Below are 21,972 nucleotides of genomic sequence, written 5' to 3'. Positions count from 1 at the left end.
CAAAAATATATCTGTTGAAAATAGTCTGGTGTAGGCCCGTCAAATCCCAGTGTGGTTTTGCAGTTCCATGGGTCAAATCTCTGTACTATCCAGTTTTGGGCCTTTGGTATCTAAAAAACACAGTTTGAGTGTGTCGCTCACTGTTCATCCGCAATTATATCTATTTAAAAAAGTCTGGTATACCCCAGTAAACAATAACTGTGGTTTTGCCATCCCACAGTAAAAAATGTCTATTATTCAGGTTTTGGTATATTTTCCATATTGAAACACAGTAGTGTCTCCTGACTGTTGTGACACAAAAATATATCTGTTGAAAATAGTCTGGTGTAGGCCCTACAACTCCCAGTGTGGTTTTGCAGTTCCACGGGTCAAATCTCTGTACTATCCAGTTTTTGGCCTTTGGTACCTAAAAAAACACAGTTTGAGTGTGTCGCTCACTGTTCAGCCGCAATTATATCTATTTAAAAAAGTCTGGTATACCCCAGTAAACAATAACTGTGGTTTTTGCCATCCCACGGTAAAAAATCTCTATTATTCAGGTTTTGGTATATTTTCCGTAAAGAAAAACAGTAGTGTCTCCTGACTGTTGTGATACAAAAATATATCTGTTGAAAATAGTCTGGTGTAGGACCGACAAATCCTAGTGTGGTTTTGCAGTTCCACGGGTCAAATCTCTGTACTATCCAGTTTTGGGCCTTTGGTATCTAAAAAAAACAGGTTGAGTGTGTCGCTCACTGTTCAGCCGCAATTATATCTATTTAAAAAAGTCTGGTATGCCCCAGTAAACAATAACTGTGGTTTTTGCCATCCCGTGGTAAAAAATCTCTATTATTCAGGTTTTGGTATATTTTCCGTAAAGAAAAACAGTAGTATCTCATGACTGTTGTGACACAAAAATATATCTGTTGAAAATAGTCTGGTGTAGGCCCGTCAAATCCCAGTGTGGTTTTGCAGTTCCATGGGTCAAATCTCTGTACTATCCAGTTTTGGGCCTTTGGTATCTAAAAAACACAGTTTGAGTGTGTCGCTCACTGTTCATCCGCAATTATATCTATTTAAAAAAGTCTGGTATACCCCAGTAAACAATAACTGTGGTTTTGCCATCCCACAGTAAAAAATCTCTATTATTCAGGTTTTGGTATATTTTCCATATTGAAAAACAGTAGTGTCTCCTGACTGTTGTGACACAAAAATATATCTGTTGAAAATAGTCTGGTGTAGGCCCTACAACTCCCAGTGTGGTTTTGCAGTTCCACGGGTCAAATCTCTGTACTATCCAGTTTTTGGCCTTTGGTACCTAAAAAAACACAGTTTGAGTGTGTCGCTCACTGTTCAGCCGCAATTATATCTATTTAAAAAAGTCTGGTATACCCCAGTAAACAATAACTGTGGTTTTTGCCATCCCACGGTAAAAAATCTCTATTATTCAGGTTTTGGTATATTTTCCGTAAAGAAAATCAGTAGTGTCTCCTGACTGTTGTGACACAAAAATATATCTGTTGAAAATAGTCTGGTGTAGGCCCGACAAATCCCAGTGTGGTTTTGCAGTTCCACTTGTCAAATCTCTGTACTATCCAGTTTTGGGCCTTTGGTATCTAAAAAACACTGTTTGAGTGTGTCGCTCACTGATCATCCGCAATTATATCTATTTAAAAAAGTCTGGTATACCCCAGCAAACAATAACTGTGGTTTTGCCATCCCAAGGTAAAAAATCTCTATTATTCAGGTTTTGGTATATTTTCCGTAAAGAAAACCAGTAGTGTCTCCAGACTGTTGTGACACAAAAATATATCTGTTGAAAATAGTCTGGTGTAGGCCCGACAAATCAGAGTGTGGTTTTGCAGTTCCACGGGTCAAATCTCTGTACTATCCAGTTTTGGGCCTTTCGTATCTAAAAAACACAGTTTGAGTGTGTCGCTCACTGTTCAGCCGCAATTATATCTATTTAAAAAAGTCTGGTATACCCCAGTAAACAATAACTGTGGTTTCGCCATCCCACGGTAAAAAATCTCTATTATTCAGGTTTTGGTATATTTTCCGTAAAGAAAAACAGTAGTGTCTGCTGACTGTTGTGACACAAAAATATATCTGTTGAAAATAGTCTGGTGTAGGCCCGTCAAATCCCAGTGTGGTTTTGCAGTTGACGGGTCAAAACTCTGTACTATCCAGTTTTGGGCCTTTGGTATCTAAAAAAACAGAGTTAGAGTGTGTTGCTCACTGTTCAGCCGCAATTGTATCTATTTAAAAAGTCTGGTATACCCCAGTAAACAATAACTGTGGTTTTGCCATCCCACGGTAAAAAATCTCTATTATTCAGGTTTTGGTATATTTTCCGTAAAGAAAACCAGTAGTGTCTCCTGACTGTTGTGACACAAAAATATATCTGTTGAAAATAGTCTGGTGTAGGCCCGATAAATCCCAGTGTGGTTTTGCAGTTCCACGGTTCAAATCTCTGCACTATCCAGTTTTGGGCCTTTGGTATCGAAAAAACACAGTTTGAGTGTGTCGCTCACTGTTCAGCCGCAATTATATCTATTTAAAAAAGTCTGGTATACCCCAGTAAACAATAACTGTGGTTTCGCCATCCCACGGTAAAAAATCTCTATTATTCAGGTTTTGGTATATTTTCCGTAAAGAAAAACAGTAGTGTCTCCTGACTGTTGTGACACAAAAATATATCTGTTGAAAATAGTCTGGTGTAGGCCCGTCAAATCCCAGTGTGGTTTTGCAGTTCCATGGGTCAAAACTCTGTACTATCCAGTTTTGGGCCTTTGGTATCTAAAAAAACACAGTTTGAGTGTGTTGCTCACTGTTCAGCCGCAATTATAACTATTTAAAAAGTCTGGTATACCCCAGTAAACAATAACTGTGGTTTTGCCATCCCACAGTAAAAAATCTCTATTATGCAGGTTTTGATATATTTTCCGTATTGAAAAACAGTAGTGTCTCCTGACTGTTGTGACACAAAAATATATCTGTTGAAAACAGTCTGGTGTAGGCCCTACAACTCCCAGTGTGGTTTTGCAGTTCCACGGGTCAAATCTCTGTACTATCCAGTTTTGGGCCTTTGGTACCTAAAAAAACACAGTTTGAGTGTGTCGCTCACTGTTCAGCCGCAATTATATCTATTTAAAAAAGTCTGGTATACCCCAGTAAACAATAACTGTTTTTTTTGCCATCCCACGGTAAAAAAATCTTTATTATTCAGGTTTTGGTATATTTTCCGTAAAGAAAAACAGTAGTGTCTCCTGACTGTTGTGATAAAAAAATATATCTGTTGAAAATAGTCTGGTGTAGGCCCGAAAAATCCCAGTGTGGTTCTGCAGTTTCACGAGTTAAATCTCAGTACTATCCAGTTTTGGGCCTTTGGTATCTAAAAAACACAGTTTGAGTGTGTCGCTCACTGTTCAGCCGCAATTATATCTATTTAAAAAGTCTGGTATACCCCAGTAAACAATAACTGTGGTTTTTGCCATCCCACTGTAAAAAATCTCTATTATTCAGGTTTTGGTATATTTTCCGTAAAGAAAATTAGTAGTGTCTCCTGACTGTTGTGACCCAAAAATATATCTGTTGAAAATAGTCTGGTGTACGCCCGACAAATCCCAGTGTGGTTTTGCAGTTCCACGGGTCAAATCTCTCTACTATCCAGTTTTGGGCCTTTGGTATCTAAAAAACACAGTTTGAGTGTGTCGCTCACTCTTCAGCCGCAATTATATCTATTTAAAAAAGTCTGGTATGCCCCAGTAAACAATAACTGTTTTTTTTTTGCCATCCCACGGTAAAAAATCTCTATTATTCAGGTATTGGTATATTTTCCGTAAGGAAAAACAGTAGTGTCTCCTGACTGTTGTGACACAAAAATATATCTGTTGAAAATAGTCTGGTGTAGGCCCGTCAAATCCCAGTGTGGTTTTGCAGTTCCATGGGTCAAAACTCTGTACTATCCAGTTTTGGGCCTTTGGTATCTAAAAAAACACAGTTTGAGTGTGTTGCTCACTGTTCAGCCGCAATTATAACTATTTAAAAAGTCTGGCATACCCCAGTAAACAATAACTGTGGTTTTGCCATCCCACAGTAAAAAATCTCTATTATTCAGGTTTTGATATATTTTTCGTATTGAAAAACAGTAGTGTCTCCTGACTGTTGTGACACAAAAATATATCTGTTGAAAATAGTCTGGTGTAGGCCCTACAACTCCCAGTGTGGTTTTGCAGTTCCACGGGTCAAATCTCTGTACTATCCAGTTTTGGGCCTTTGGTACCTAAAAAAACACAGTTTGAGTGTGTCGCTCACTGTTCAGCCGCAATTATATCTATTTAAAAAAGTCTGGTATACCCCAGTAAACAATAACTGTTTTTTTTGCCATCCCACGGTAAAAAAATCTTTATTATTCAGGTTTTGGTATATTTTCCGTAAAGAAAAACAGTAGTGTCTCCTGACTGTTGTGATAAAAAAATATATCTGTTGAAAATAGTCTGGTGTAGGCCCGAAAAATCCCAGTGTGGTTCTGCAGTTTCACGAGTTAAATCTCAGTACTATCCAGTTTTGGGCCTTTGGTATCTAAAAAACACAGTTTGAGTGTGTCGCTCACTGTTCAGCCGCAATTATATCTATTTAAAAAGTCTGGTATACCCCAGTAAACAATAACTGTGGTTTTTGCCATCCCACTGTAAAAAATCTCTATTATTCAGGTTTTGGTATATTTTCCGTAAAGAAAATTAGTAGTGTCTCCTGACTGTTGTGACCCAAAAATATATCTGTTGAAAATAGTCTGGTGTACGCCCGACAAATCCCAGTGTGGTTTTGCAGTTCCACGGGTCAAATCTCTCTACTATCCAGTTTTGGGCCTTTGGTATCTAAAAAACACAGTTTGAGTGTGTCGCTCACTCTTCAGCCGCAATTATATCTATTTAAAAAAGTCTGGTATGCCCCAGTAAACAATAACTGTTTTTTTTTGCCATCCCACGGTAAAAAATCTCTATTATTCAGGTATTGGTATATTTTCCGTAAAGAAAAACAGTAGTGTCTCCTGACTGTTGTGACACAAAAATATATCTGTTGAAAATAGTCTGGTGTAGGCCCGACAAATCCCAGTGTGGTTTTGCAGTTCCACGGGTCAAATCTCTGTACTATCCAGTTTTGGGCCTTTGGTATCTAAAAAACACAGTTTGAGTGTGTCGCTCACTGTTCATCCGCAATTATATCTATTTAAAAAAGTCTGGTATACCCCAGTAAACAATAACTGTGGTTTTGCCATCCCACGGTAAAAAATCTCTATTATTCAGGTTTTGGTATATTTTCCGTATTGAAAAACAGGAGAGTCTCCTGACTGTTGTGACACAAAAATATATCTGTTGAAAATAGTCTGGTGTAGGCCCGACAAATCCCAGTGTGGTTTTGCAGTTCCACAGGTCAAATCTCTGTACTATCCAGTTTTGGGCCTTTGGAATCTAAAAAAACTCAGTTTGAGTGTGCCGCTCACTGTTCAGCCGCAATTATATCGATTTAAAAAAGTCTGGTATACCCCAGTAAACAATAACTGTGGTTTTTGCCATCCCGTGGTAAAAAATCTCTATTATTCAGGTTTTGGTATATTTTCCGTAAAGAAAAACAGTAGTGTCTCCTGACTGTTGTGACCCAAAAATATATCTGTTGAAAATAGTCTGGTGTAGGCCCGACAAATCCCAGTGTGGTTTTGCAGTTCCACGGGTCAAATCTCTGTACTATCCAGTTTTGGGCCTTTGGTATCTAAAAAACACAGTTTGAGTGTGTCGCTCACTGTTCAGCCGCAATTATATCTATTTAAAAAACTCTGGTATACCCCAGTAAACAATAACTGTGGTTTCGCCATCCCACAGTAAAAAATCTCTATTATTCAGGCTTTGGTATATTTTCCGTAAAGAAAAACAGTAGTGTCTCCTGACTGTTGTGACACAAAAAAATATCTGTTGAAAATAGTCTGGTGTAGGCCCGACAAATCCCAGTGTGGTTTTGCAGTTCCACGGGTCAAATTTCTGTACTATCCAGTTTTGGGCCATTGGTATCTAAAAATCACAGTTTGTGTGTGTCGCTCACTGTTCAGCCGCAATTATCTCTATTTAAAAAAGCTGGTATACCCCAGTAAACAATAACTGTGGTTTTGCCATCCCACGGTAAAAAATCTCTATTATTCAGGTTTTGCTATATTTTCCGTAAAGAAAAACAGTAGTGTCTCCTGAGTGTTGTGACACAAAAATATATCTGTTGAAAATAGTCTGGTGTAGGCCCGAAAAATCCCAGTGTGGTTTTGCAGTTCCACGGGTCAAATCTCTGTACTATCCAGTTTTGGGCCTTTGGTATCTAAAAAAACACAGTTTGAGTGTGTCGCTCACTGTTCAGCCGCAATTACATCTATTTAAAAAAGTCTGGTATGCCCCAGTAAACAATAACTGCTTTTTTTGCCATCCCACGGTAAAAAAATCTCTATTATTCAGGTTTTGGTATATTTTCCGTAAAGAAAAACAGTAGTGTCTCCTGACTGTTGTGATAAAAAAATAGATCTGTTGAAAATAGTCTGGTGTAGGCCCAACAAATCCCAGTGTGGTTCTGCAGTTTCACGAGTCAAATCTCTGTACTATCCAGTTTTGGGCCTTTGGTATCTAAAAAACACAGTTTGAGTGTGTCGCTCACTGTTCAGCCGCAATTATATCTATTTAAAAAGTCTGGCATACCCCAGTAAACAATAACTGTGGTTTTTGCCATCCCACTGTAAAAAATCTCTATTATTCAGGTTTTGGTATATTTTCCGTAAAGAAAATTAGTAGTGTCTCCTGACTGTTGTGACCCAAAAATATATCTGTTGAAAATAGTCTGGTGTACGCCCGACAAATCCCAGTGTGGTTTTGCAGTTCCACGGGTCAAATCTCTGTACTATCCAGTTTTGGGCCTTTGGTATCTAAAAAACACAGTTTGAGTGTGTCGCTCACTGTTCAACCGCAATTATATCTATTTAAAAAAGTCTGGTATGCCCCAGTAAACAATAACTGTTTTTTTTGCCATCCCACGGTAAAAAATCTCTATTATTCAGGTTTTGGTATATTTTCCGTAAAGAAAAACAGTAGTGTCTCCTGACTGTTGTGACACAAAAATATATCTGTTGAAAATAGTCTGGTGTAGGCCCGACAAATCCCAGTGTGGTTTTGCAGTTCCACAGGTCAAATCTCTGTACTATCCAGTTTTGGGCCTTTGGTATCTAAAAAACACAGTTTGATTGTGTCGCTCACTGTTCATCCGCAATTATATCTATTTAAAAAAGTCTGCTATACCCCAGTAAACAATAACTGTGGTTTTGCCATCCCACGGTAAAAAATCTCTATTATTCAGGTTTTGGTATATTTTCCATATTGAAAAACAGTAGTGTCTCCTGACTGTTGTGACACAAAAATATATCTGTTGAAAATAGTCTGGTGTAGGCCCTACAACTCCCAGTGTGGTTTTGCAGTTCCACGGGTCAAATCTCTGTACTATCCAGTTTTTGGCCTTTGGTACCTAAAAAAACACAGTTTGAGTGTGTCGCTCACTGTTCAGCCGCAATTATATCTATTTAAAAAAGTCTGGTATACCCCAGTAAACAATAACTGTGGTTTTTGCCATCCCACGGTAAAAAATCTCTATTATTCAGGTTTTGGTATATTTTCCGTAAAGAAAATCAGTAGTGTCTCCTGACTGTTGTGACACAAAAATATATCTGTTGAAAATAGTCTGGTGTAGGCCCGACAAATCCCAGTGTGGTTTTGCAGTTCCACTTGTCAAATCTCTGTACTATCCAGTTTTGGGCCTTTGGTATCTAAAAAACACTGTTTGAGTGTGTCGCTCACTGATCATCCGCAATTATATCTATTTAAAAAAGTCTGGTATACCCCAGCAAACAATAACTGTGGTTTTGCCATCCCAAGGTAAAAAATCTCTATTATTCAGGTTTTGGTATATTTTCCGTAAAGAAAACCAGTAGTGTCTCCAGACTGTTGTGACACAAAAATATATCTGTTGAAAATAGTCTGGTGTAGGCCCGACAAATCAGAGTGTGGTTTTGCAGTTCCACGGGTCAAATCTCTGTACTATCCAGTTTTGGGCCTTTCGTATCTAAAAAACACAGTTTGAGTGTGTCGCTCACTGTTCAGCCGCAATTATATCTATTTAAAAAAGTCTGGTATACCCCAGTAAACAATAACTGTGGTTTCGCCATCCCACGGTAAAAAATCTCTATTATTCAGGTTTTGGTATATTTTCCGTAAAGAAAAACAGTAGTGTCTGCTGACTGTTGTGACACAAAAATATATCTGTTGAAAATAGTCTGGTGTAGGCCCGTCAAATCCCAGTGTGGTTTTGCAGTTGACGGGTCAAAACTCTGTACTATCCAGTTTTGGGCCTTTGGTATCTAAAAAAACAGAGTTAGAGTGTGCTGCTCACTGTTCAGCCGCAATTGTATCTATTTAAAAAGTCTGGTATACCCCAGTAAACAATAACTGTGGTTTTGCCATCCCACGGTAAAAAATCTCTATTATTCAGGTTTTGGTATATTTTCCGTAAAGAAAACCAGTAGTGTCTCCTGACTGTTGTGACACAAAAATATATCTGTTGAAAATAGTCTGGTGTAGGCCCGATAAATCCCAGTGTGGTTTTGCAGTTCCACGGTTCAAATCTCTGCACTATCCAGTTTTGGGCCTTTGGTATCGAAAAAACACAGTTTGAGTGTGTCGCTCACTGTTCAGCCGCAATTATATCTATTTAAAAAAGTCTGGTATACCCCAGTAAACAATAACTGTGGTTTCGCCATCCCACGGTAAAAAATCTCTATTATTCAGGTTTTGGTATATTTTCCGTAAAGAAAAACAGTAGTGTCTCCTGACTGTTGTGACACAAAAATATATCTGTTGAAAATAGTCTGGTGTAGGCCCGTCAAATCCCAGTGTGGTTTTGCAGTTCCATGGGTCAAAACTCTGTACTATCCAGTTTTGGGCCTTTGGTATCTAAAAAAACACAGTTTGAGTGTGTTGCTCACTGTTCAGCCGCAATTATAACTATTTAAAAAGTCTGGTATACCCCAGTAAACAATAACTGTGGTTTTGCCATCCCACAGTAAAAAATCTCTATTATGCAGGTTTTGATATATTTTCCGTATTGAAAAACAGTAGTGTCTCCTGACTGTTGTGACACAAAAATATATCTGTTGAAAACAGTCTGGTGTAGGCCCTACAACTCCCAGTGTGGTTTTGCAGTTCCACGGGTCAAATCTCTGTACTATCCAGTTTTGGGCCTTTGGTACCTAAAAAAACACAGTTTGAGTGTGTCGCTCACTGTTCAGCCGCAATTATATCTATTTAAAAAAGTCTGGTATACCCCAGTAAACAATAACTGTTTTTTTTGCCATCCCACGGTAAAAAAATCTTTATTATTCAGGTTTTGGTATATTTTCCGTAAAGAAAAACAGTAGTGTCTCCTGACTGTTGTGATAAAAAAATATATCTGTTGAAAATAGTCTGGTGTAGGCCCGAAAAATCCCAGTGTGGTTCTGCAGTTTCACGAGTTAAATCTCAGTACTATCCAGTTTTGGGCCTTTGGTATCTAAAAAACACAGTTTGAGTGTGTCGCTCACTGTTCAGCCGCAATTATATCTATTTAAAAAGTCTGGTATACCCCAGTAAACAATAACTGTGGTTTTTGCCATCCCACTGTAAAAAATCTCTATTATTCAGGTTTTGGTATATTTTCCGTAAAGAAAATTAGTAGTGTCTCCTGACTGTTGTGACCCAAAAATATATCTGTTGAAAATAGTCTGGTGTACGCCCGACAAATCCCAGTGTGGTTTTGCAGTTCCACGGGTCAAATCTCTCTACTATCCAGTTTTGGGCCTTTGGTATCTAAAAAACACAGTTTGAGTGTGTCACTCACTCTTCAGCCGCAATTATATCTATTTAAAAAAGTCTGGTATGCCCCAGTAAACAATAACTGTTTTTTTTTTGCCATCCCACGGTAAAAAATCTCTATTATTCAGGTATTGGTATATTTTCCGTAAGGAAAAACAGTAGTGTCTCCTGACTGTTGTGACACAAAAATATATCTGTTGAAAATAGTCTGGTGTAGGCCCGTCAAATCCCAGTGTGGTTTTGCAGTTCCATGGGTCAAAACTCTGTACTATCCAGTTTTGGGCCTTTGGTATCTAAAAAAACACAGTTTGAGTGTGTTGCTCACTGTTCAGCCGCAATTATAACTATTTAAAAAGTCTGGCATACCCCAGTAAACAATAACTGTGGTTTTGCCATCCCACAGTAAAAAATCTCTATTATTCAGGTTTTGATATATTTTTCGTATTGAAAAACAGTAGTGTCTCCTGACTGTTGTGACACAAAAATATATCTGTTGAAAATAGTCTGGTGTAGGCCCTACAACTCCCAGTGTGGTTTTGCAGTTCCACGGGTCAAATCTCTGTACTATCCAGTTTTGGGCCTTTGGTACCTAAAAAAACACAGTTTGAGTGTGTCGCTCACTGTTCAGCCGCAATTATATCTATTTAAAAAAGTCTGGTATACCCCAGTAAACAATAACTGTTTTTTTTGCCATCCCACGGTAAAAAAATCTTTATTATTCAGGTTTTGGTATATTTTCCGTAAAGAAAAACAGTAGTGTCTCCTGACTGTTGTGATAAAAAAATATATCTGTTGAAAATAGTCTGGTGTAGGCCCGAAAAATCCCAGTGTGGTTCTGCAGTTTCACGAGTTAAATCTCAGTACTATCCAGTTTTGGGCCTTTGGTATCTAAAAAACACAGTTTGAGTGTGTCGCTCACTGTTCAGCCGCAATTATATCTATTTAAAAAGTCTGGTATACCCCAGTAAACAATAACTGTGGTTTTTGCCATCCCACTGTAAAAAATCTCTATTATTCAGGTTTTGGTATATTTTCCGTAAAGAAAATTAGTAGTGTCTCCTGACTGTTGTGACCCAAAAATATATCTGTTGAAAATAGTCTGGTGTACGCCCGACAAATCCCAGTGTGGTTTTGCAGTTCCACGGGTCAAATCTCTCTACTATCCAGTTTTGGGCCTTTGGTATCTAAAAAACACAGTTTGAGTGTGTCGCTCACTCTTCAGCCGCAATTATATCTATTTAAAAAAGTCTGGTATGCCCCAGTAAACAATAACTGTTTTTTTTTGCCATCCCACGGTAAAAAATCTCTATTATTCAGGTATTGGTATATTTTCCGTAAAGAAAAACAGTAGTGTCTCCTGACTGTTGTGACACAAAAATATATCTGTTGAAAATAGTCTGGTGTAGGCCCGACAAATCCCAGTGTGGTTTTGCAGTTCCACGGGTCAAATCTCTGTACTATCCAGTTTTGGGCCTTTGGTATCTAAAAAACACAGTTTGAGTGTGTCGCTCACTGTTCATCCGCAATTATATCTATTTAAAAAAGTCTGGTATACCCCAGTAAACAATAACTGTGGTTTTGCCATCCCACGGTAAAAAATCTCTATTATTCAGGTTTTGGTATATTTTCCGTATTGAAAAACAGGAGAGTCTCCTGACTGTTGTGACACAAAAATATATCTGTTGAAAATAGTCTGGTGTAGGCCCGACAAATCCCAGTGTGGTTTTGCAGTTCCACAGGTCAAATCTCTGTACTATCCAGTTTTGGGCCTTTGGAATCTAAAAAAACTCAGTTTGAGTGTGCCGCTCACTGTTCAGCCGCAATTATATCGATTTAAAAAAGTCTGGTATACCCCAGTAAACAATAACTGTGGTTTTTGCCATCCCGTGGTAAAAAATCTCTATTATTCAGGTTTTGGTATATTTTCCGTAAAGAAAAACAGTAGTGTCTCCTGACTGTTGTGACCCAAAAATATATCTGTTGAAAATAGTCTGGTGTAGGCCCGACAAATCCCAGTGTGGTTTTGCAGTTCCACGGGTCAAATCTCTGTACTATCCAGTTTTGGGCCTTTGGTATCTAAAAAACACAGTTTGAGTGTGTCGCTCACTGTTCAGCCGCAATTATATCTATTTAAAAAACTCTGGTATACCCCAGTAAACAATAACTGTGGTTTCGCCATCCCACAGTAAAAAATCTCTATTATTCAGGCTTTGGTATATTTTCCGTAAAGAAAAACAGTAGTGTCTCCTGACTGTTGTGACACAAAAAAATATCTGTTGAAAATAGTCTGGTGTAGGCCCGACAAATCCCAGTGTGGTTTTGCAGTTCCACGGGTCAAATTTCTGTACTATCCAGTTTTGGGCCATTGGTATCTAAAAATCACAGTTTGTGTGTGTCGCTCACTGTTCAGCCGCAATTATCTCTATTTAAAAAAGCTGGTATACCCCAGTAAACAATAACTGTGGTTTTGCCATCCCACGGTAAAAAATCTCTATTATTCAGGTTTTGCTATATTTTCCGTAAAGAAAAACAGTAGTGTCTCCTGAGTGTTGTGACACAAAAATATATCTGTTGAAAATAGTCTGGTGTAGGCCCGAAAAATCCCAGTGTGGTTTTGCAGTTCCACGGGTCAAATCTCTGTACTATCCAGTTTTGGGCCTTTGGTATCTAAAAAAACACAGTTTGAGTGTGTCGCTCACTGTTCAGCCGCAATTACATCTATTTAAAAAAGTCTGGTATGCCCCAGTAAACAATAACTGCTTTTTTTGCCATCCCACGGTAAAAAAATCTCTATTATTCAGGTTTTGGTATATTTTCCGTAAAGAAAAACAGTAGTGTCTCCTGACTGTTGTGATAAAAAAATAGATCTGTTGAAAATAGTCTGGTGTAGGCCCAACAAATCCCAGTGTGGTTCTGCAGTTTCACGAGTCAAATCTCTGTACTATCCAGTTTTGGGCCTTTGGTATCTAAAAAACACAGTTTGAGTGTGTCGCTCACTGTTCAGCCGCAATTATATCTATTTAAAAAGTCTGGCATACCCCAGTAAACAATAACTGTGGTTTTTGCCATCCCACTGTAAAAAATCTCTATTATTCAGGTTTTGGTATATTTTCCGTAAAGAAAATTAGTAGTGTCTCCTGACTGTTGTGACCCAAAAATATATCTGTTGAAAATAGTCTGGTGTACGAACGACAAATCCCAGTGTGGTTTTGCAGTTCCACGGGTCAAATCTCTGTACTATCCAGTTTTGGGCCTTTGGTATCTAAAAAACACAGTTTGAGTGTGTCGCTCACTGTTCAACCGCAATTATATCTATTTAAAAAAGTCTGGTATGCCCCAGTAAACAATAACTGTTTTTTTTGCCATCCCACGGTAAAAAATCTCTATTATTCAGGTTTTGGTATATTTTCCGTAAAGAAAAACAGTAGTGTCTCCTGACTGTTGTGACACAAAAATATATCTGTTGAAAATAGTCTGGTGTAGGCCCGACAAATCCCAGTGTGGTTTTGCAGTTCCACAGGTCAAATCTCTGTACTATCCAGTTTTGGGCCTTTGGTATCTAAAAAACACAGTTTGATTGTGTCGCTCACTGTTCATCCGCAATTATATCTATTTAAAAAAGTCTGCTATACCCCAGTAAACAATAACTGTGGTTTTGCCATCCCACGGTAAAAAATCTCTATTATTCAGGTTTTGGTATATTTTCCGTATTGAAAAACAGTAGTGTCTCCTGACTGTTGTGACACAAAAATATATCTGTTGAAAATAGCCTGGTGTAGGCCCGACAAATCCCAGTGTGGTTTTGCAGTTCCACTTGTCAAATCTCTGTACTATCCAGTTTTGGGCCTTTGGTATCTAAAAAAAACTCAGTTTGAGTGTGTCACTCACTGTTCAGCCGCAATTATATCGATTTAAAAAAGTCTGGTATACCCCAGTAAACAATAACTGTGGTTTTTGCCATCCCGTGGTAAAAAATCTCTATTATTCAGGTTTTGGTATATTTTCCATAAAGAAAAACAGTAGTGTCTCCTGACTGTTGTGACACAAAAATATATCTGTTGAAAATAGTCTGGTGTAGGCCCGACAAATCCCAGTGTGGTTTTGCAGTTCCACGGGTCAAATCTCTGTACTATCCAGTTTTGGGCCTTTGGTATCTAAAAAACACAGTTTGAGTGTGTCGCTCACTGTTCAGCTGCAATTATATCTATTTACAAAAGTCTGGTATACCCCAGTAAACAATAACTGTGGTTTTGCCATCCCACGGTAAAAAATCTCTATTATTCAGGTTTTGCTATATTTTCCGTAAAGAAAAACAGTAGTGTCTCCTGACTGTTGTGACACAAAAATATATCTGTTGAAAATAGTCTGGTGTAGGCCCGACAAATCCCAGTGTGGTTTTGCAGTTCTACGGGTCAAGTCTCTGTACTATCCAGTTTTGGGCCTTTTGTATCTAAAAAACACAGTTTGAGTGTGTCGCTCACTGTTCAGCCGCAATTATATCTATTTAAAAAAGTCTGGTATACCCCAGTAAACAATAACTGTGGTTTTGCCATCCCACGGTAAAAAATCTCTATTATTCAGGTTTTGCTATATTTTCCGTAAAGAAAAACCGTAGTGTCTCCTGACTGTTGTGACACAAAATATATATCTGTTGATAATAGTCTGGTGTAGGCCCGACAAATCCCAGTGGGGTTTTGCATTTCCATGGGTCAAATCTCTGTACTATCCAGTTTTGGGCCTTTGGTATCAAAAAAACACAGTTTGAGAGTGTCGCTCACTGTTCAGCCGCAATTATATCTATTTAAAAAAGTCTGGTATACCCCAGTAAACAATAACTGTGGTTTTGCTATCCCATGGTAAAAAATCTCTATTATTCAGGTTTTGGTATATTTTCTGTAAAGAAAAACAGTCGTGTCTCCTGACTGTTGTGACACAAAAATATATCTGTTGAAAATAGTCTGGTGTAGGCCCGACAAATCCCAGTGTGGTTTTGCAGTTCCACGGGTCAAATCTCTGTACTATCCAGTTTTGGGCCTTTGGTATCTAAAAAACACAGTTTGAGTGTGTCGCTCACTGTTCAGCCGCAATTTTATCTATTTAAAAAAGTCTGGTATACCCCAGTAAACAATAACTGTGGTTTTACCATCCCATGGTAAAAAATCTCTATTATTCAGGTTTTAGTATATTTTCGTAAAGAAAAACAGTAGTGTCTCCTGACTGTTGTGACACAAAAATATATCTGTTGAAAATAGTCTGGTGTAGGCCCGACAAATCCCAGTGTGGTTTTGCAGTTCCACGGGTCAAGTCTCTGTACTATCCAGTTTTGGGCCTTTGGTATCTAAAAAACACAGTTTGAGTGTGTCGCTCACTGTTCAGCCGCAATTATATCTATTTAAAAAAGTCTGGTATACCCCAGTAAACAATAACTGTGGTTTTGCCATCCCACGGTAAAAAATCTCTATTATTCAGGTTTTGCTATATTTTCCGTAAAGAAAAACAGTAGTGTCTCCAGACTGTTGTGACACAAAAATATATCTGTTGAAAATAGTCTGGTGTAGGCCCGACAAATCCCAGTGTGGTTTTGCAGTTCCACGGGTCAAATCTCTGTACTATCCAGTTTTGGGCCTTTGGTATCTAAAAAACACAGTTTGAGTGTGCCGCTCAATGTTCAGCCGCAATTTTATCTATTTAAAAAAGTCTGGTATACCCCAGTAAACAATAACTGTGGTTTTGCCATCCCACGGTAAAAAATCTCTATTATTCAGGTTTTAGTATATTTTCCGTAAAGAAAAACAGTAGTGTCTCCTGACTGTTGTGACACAAAATTATATCTGTTGAAAATAGTCTGGTGTAGGCCCGACAAATCCCAGTGTGGTTTTGCAGTTCATCGGGTCAAATCTCTGTACTATCCAGTTTTGGGCCTTTGGTATCTAAAAAAACACAGTTTGCGTGTGTCGCTCACTGTTCAGCCGCAATTACATCTATTTAAAAAAGTCTGGTATGCCCCAGTAAACAATAACTGCTTTTTTTGCCATCCCACGGTAAAAAAATCTCTATTATTCAGGTTTTGGTATATTTTCCGTAAAGAAAAACAGTAGTGTCTCCTGACTGTTGTGATAAAAAAATAGATCTGTTGAAAATAGTCTGGTGTAGGCCCAACAAATCCCAGTGTGGTTCTGCAGTTTCACGAGTCAAATCTCTGTACTATCCAGTTTTGGGCCTTTGGTATCTAAAAAACACAGTTTGAGTGTGTCGCTCACTGTTCAGCCGCAATTATATCTATTTAAAAAGTCTGGCATACCCCAGTAAACAATAACTGTGGTTTTTGCCATCCCACTGTAAAAAATCTCTATTATTCAGGTTTTGGTATATTTTCCGTAAAGAATATTAGTAGTGTCTCCTGACTGTTGTGACCCAAAAATATATCTGTTGAAAATAGTCTGGTGTACGCCCGACAAATCCCAGTGTGGTTTTGCAGTTCCACGGGTCAAATCTCTGTACTATCCAGTTTTGGGCCTTTGGTATCTAAAAAACACAGTTTGAGTGTGTCGCTCACTGTTCAACCGCAATTATATCTATTTAAAAAAGTCTGGTATGCCCCAGTAAACAATAACTGTTTTTTTTGCCATCCCACGGTAAAAAATCTCTATTATTCAGGTTTTGGTATATTTTCCGTAAAGAAAAACAGTAGTGTCTCCTGACTGTTGTGACACAAAAATATATCTGTTGAAAATAGTCTGGTGTAGGCCCGACAAATCCCAGTGTGGTTTTGCAGTTCCACAGGTCAAATCTCTGTACTATCCAGTTTTGGGCCTTTGGTATCTAAAAAACACAGTTTGATTGTGTCGCTCACTGTTCATCCGCAATTATATCTATTTAAAAAAGTCTGCTATACCCCAGTAAACAATAACTGTGGTTTTGCCATCCCACGGTAAAAAATCTCTATTATTCAGGTTTTGGTATATTTTCCGTATTGAAAAACAGTAGTGTCTCCTGACTGTTGTGACACAAAAATATATCTGTTGAAAATAGCCTGGTGTAGGCCCGACAAATCCCAGTGTGGTTTTACAGTTCCACTTGTCAAATCTCTGTACTATCCAGTTTTGGGCCTTTGGTATCTAAAAAAAACTCAGTTTGAGTGTGTCACTCACTGTTCAGCCGCAATTATATCGATTTAAAAAAGTCTGGTATACCCCAGTAAACAATAACTGTGGTTTTTGCCATCCCGTGGTAAAAAATCTCTATTATTCAGGTTTTGGTATATTTTCCATAAAGAAAAACAGTAGTGTCTCCTGACTGTTGTGACACAAAAATATATCTGTTGAAAATAGTCTGGTGTAGGCCCGACAAATCCCAGTGTGGTTTTGCAGTTCCACGGGTCAAATCTCTGTACTATCCAGTTTTGGGCCTTTGGTATCTAAAAAACACAGTTTGAGTGTGTCGCTCACTGTTCAGCTGCAATTATATCTATTTACAAAAGTCTGGTATACCCCAGTAAACAATAACTGTGGTTTTGCCATCCCACGGTAAAAAATCTCTATTATTCAGGTTTTGCTATATTTTCCGTAAAGAAAAACAGTAGTGTCTCCTGACTGTTGTGACACAAAAATATATCTGTTGAAAATAGTCTGGTGTAGGCCCGACAAATCCCAGTGTGGTTTTGCAGTTCCACGGGTCAAGTCTCTGTACTATCCAGTTTTGGGCCTTTTGTATCTAAAAAACACAGTTTGAGTGTGTCGCTCACTGTTCAGCCGCAATTATATCTATTTAAAAAAGTCTGGTATACCCCAGTAAACAATAACTGTGGTTTTGCCATCCCACGGTAAAAAATCTCTATTATTCAGGTTTTGCTATATTTTCCGTAAAGAAAAACCGTAGTGTCTCCTGACTGTTGTGACACAAAATATATATCTGTTGATAATAGTCTGGTGTAGGCCCGACAAATCCCAGTGGGGTTTTGCATTTCCATGGGTCAAATCTCTGTACTATCCAGTTTTGGGCCTTTGGTATCAAAAAAACACAGTTTGAGAGTGTCGCTCACTGTTCAGCCGCAATTATATCTATTTAAAAAAGTCTGGTATACCCCAGTAAACAATAACTGTGGTTTTGCTATCCCATGGTAAAAAATCTCTATTATTCAGGTTTTGGTATATTTTCTGTAAAGAAAAACAGTCGTGTCTCCTGACTGTTGTGACACAAAAATATATCTGTTGAAAATAGTCTGGTGTAGGCCCGACAAATCCCAGTGTGGTTTTGCAGTTCCACGGGTCAAATCTCTGTACTATCCAGTTTTGGGCCTTTGGTATCTAAAAAACACAGTTTGAGTGTGTCGCTCACTGTTCAGCCGCAATTTTATCTATTTAAAAAAGTCTGGTATACCCCAGTAAACAATAACTGTGGTTTTACCATCCCATGGTAAAAAATCTCTATTATTCAGGTTTTAGTATATTTTCGTAAAGAAAAACAGTAGTGTCTCCTGACTGTTGTGACACAAAAATATATCTGTTGAAAATAGTCTGGTGTAGGCCCGACAAATCCCAGTGTGGTTTTGCAGTTCCACGGGTCAAGTCTCTGTACTATCCAGTTTTGGGCCTTTGGTATCTAAAAAACACAGTTTGAGTGTGTCGCTCACTGTTCAGCCGCAATTATATCTATTTAAAAAAGTCTGGTATACCCCAGTAAACAATAACTGTGGTTTTGCCATCCCACGGTAAAAAATCTCTATTATTCAGGTTTTGCTATATTTTCCGTAAAGAAAAACAGTAGTGTCTCCAGACTGTTGTGACACAAAAATATATCTGTTGAAAATAGTCTGGTGTAGGCCCGACAAATCCCAGTGTGGTTTTGCAGTTCCACGGGTCAAATCTCTGTACTATCCAGTTTTGGGCCTTTGGTATCTAAAAAACACAGTTTGAGTGTGCCGCTCAATGTTCAGCCGCAATTTTATCTATTTAAAAAAGTCTGGTATACCCCAGTAAACAATAACTGTGGTTTTGCCATCCCACGGTAAAAAATCTCTATTATTCAGGTTTTAGTATATTTTCCGTAAAGAAAAACAGTAGTGTCTCCTGACTGTTGTGACACAAAATTATATCTGTTGAAAATAGTCTGGTGTAGGCCCGACAAATCCCAGTGTGGTTTTGCAGTTCATCGGGTCAAATCTCTGTACTATCCAGTTTTGGGCCTTTGGTATCTAAAAAAACACAGTTTGCGTGTGTCGCTCACTGTTCAGCCGCAATTATATCTATTTAAAAAAGTCTGGTATACCCCAGTAAACAATAACTGTGGTTTTTGCCATCCCACGGTAAAAAATCTCTATTATTCAGGTTTTGGTATATTTTCAGTAAAGAAAAACAGTAGTGTCTCCTGACTGTTGTGACACAAAAATATATCTGTTGAAAATAGTCTGGTGTAGGCCCAACAAATCCTAGTGTGGTTTTGCAGTTCCACTTGTCAAATATCTGTACTATCCAGTTTTGGGCCTTTGGTATCTAAAAAACAGTTTGAGTGTGTCGCTCACTGTTCATCCGCAATTATATCTATTTAAAAAAGTCTGGTATACCCCAGCAAACAATAACTGTGGTTTTGCCATCCCAAGGTAAAAAATCTCTATTATTCAGGTTTTGGTATATTTTCCGTAAAGAAAACCAGTAGTGTCTCCTGACTGTTGTGACACAAAAATATATCTGTTGAAAATAGTCTGGTGTAGGCCCGACAAATCCCAGTGTGGTTTTGCAGTTCCACAGGTCAAATCTCTGTACTATCCAGTTTTGGGCCTTTGGTATCTAAAAAACACAGTTTGATTGTGTCGCTCACTGTTCATCCGCAATTATATCTATTTAAAAAAGTCTGCTATACCCCAGTAAACAATAACTGTGGTTTTGCCATCCCACGGTAAAAAATCTCTATTATTCAGGTTTTGGTATATTTTCCGTATTGAAAAACAGTAGTGTCTCCTGACTGTTGTGACACAAAAATATATCTGTTGAAAATAGCCTGGTGTAGGCCCGACAAATCCCAGTGTGGTTTTGCAGTTCCACTTGTCAAATCTCTGTACTATCCAGTTTTGGGCCTTTGGTATCTAAAAAAAACTCAGTTTGAGTGTGTCACTCACTGTTCAGCCGCAATTATATCGATTTAAAAAAGTCTGGTATACCCCAGTAAACAATAACTGTGGTTTTTGCCATCCCGTGGTAAAAAATCTCTATTATTCAGGTTTTGGTATATTTTCCATAAAGAAAAACAGTAGTGTCTCCTGACTGTTGTGACACAAAAATATATCTGTTGAAAATAGTCTGGTGTAGGCCCGACAAATCCCAGTGTGGTTTTGCAGTTCCACGGGTCAAATCTCTGTACTATCCAGTTTTGGGCCTTTGGTATCTAAAAAACACAGTTTGAGTGTGTCGCTCACTGTTCAGCTGCAATTATATCTATTTACAAAAGTCTGGTATAACCCAGTAAACAATAACTGTGGTTTTGCCATCCCACGGTAAAAAATCTCTATTATTCAGGTTTTGCTATATTTTCCGTAAAGAAAAACAGTAGTGTCTCCTGACTGTTGTGACACAAAAATATATCTGTTGAAAATAGTCTGGTGTAGGCCCGACAAATCCCAGTGTGGTTTTGCAGTTCCACGGGTCAAGTCTCTGTACTATCCAGTTTTGGTCCTTTTGTATCTAAAAAACACAGTTTGAGTGTGTCGCTCACTGTTCAGCCGCAATTATATCTATTTAAAAAAGTCTGGTATACCCCAGTAAACAATAACTGTGGTTTTGCCATCCCACGGTAAAAAATCTCTATTATTCAGGTTTTGCTATATTTTCCGTAAAGAAAAACCGTAGTGTCTCCTGACTGTTGTGACACAAAATATATATCTGTTGATAATAGTCTGGTGTAGGCCCGACAAATCCCAGTGGGGTTTTGCATTTCCATGGGTCAAATCTCTGTACTATCCAGTTTTGGGCCTTTGGTATCAAAAAAACACAGTTTGAGAGTGTCGCTCACTGTTCAGCCGCAATTATATCTATTTAAAAAAGTCTGGTATACCCCAGTAAACAATAACTGTGGTTTTGCTATCCCATGGTAAAAAATCTCTATTATTCAGGTTTTGGTATATTTTCTGTAAAGAAAAACAGTAGTGTCTCCTGACTGTTGTGACACAAAAATATATCTGTTGAAAATAGTCTGGTGTAGGCCCGACAAATCCCAGTGTGGTTTTGCAGTTCCACGGGTCAAATCTCTGTACTATCCAGTTTTGGGCCTTTGGTATCTAAAAAACACAGTTTGAGTGTGTCGCTCACTGTTCAGCCGCAATTTTATCTATTTAAAAAAGTCTGGTATACCCCAGTAAACAATAACTGTGGTTTTACCATCCCATGGTAAAAAATCTCTATTATTCAGGTTTTAGTATATTTTCGTAAAGAAAAACAGTAGTGTCTCCTGACTGTTGTGACACAAAAATATATCTGTTGAAAATAGTCTGGTGTAGGCCCGACAAATCCCAGTGTGGTTTTGCAGTTCCACGGGTCAAGTCTCTGTACTATCCAGTTTTGGGCCTTTGGTATCTAAAAAACACAGTTTGAGTGTGTCGCTCACTGTTCAGCCGCAATTATATCTATTTAAAAAAGTCTGGTATACCCCAGTAAACAATAACTGTGGTTTTGCCATCCCACGGTAAAAAATCTCTATTATTCAGGTTTTGCTATATTTTCCGTAAAGAAAAACAGTAGTGTCTCCAGACTGTTGTGACACAAAAATATATCTGTTGAAAATAGTCTGGTGTAGGCCCGACAAATCCCAGTGTGGTTTTGCAGTTCCACGGGTCAAATCTCTGTACTATCCAGTTTTGGGCCTTTGGTATCTAAAAAACACAGTTTGAGTGTGTCGCTCAATGTTCAGCCGCAATTTTATCTATTTAAAAAAGTCTGGTATACCCCAGTAAACAATAACTGTGGTTTTGCCATCCCACGGTAAAAAATCTCTATTATTCAGGTTTTAGTATATTTTCCGTAAAGAAAAACAGTAGTGTCTCCTGACTGTTGTGACACAAAATTATATCTGTTGA

Source organism: Phyllobates terribilis, unplaced genomic scaffold, assembly GCF_046119375.1.
Source record: "Phyllobates terribilis strain yellow unplaced genomic scaffold, ASM4611937v1 Scaffold_5__5_contigs__length_657084704, whole genome shotgun sequence".
Lineage (NCBI taxonomy): Eukaryota > Metazoa > Chordata > Amphibia > Anura > Dendrobatidae > Phyllobates > Phyllobates terribilis.
This window is presented reverse-complemented; position numbering follows the sequence as displayed.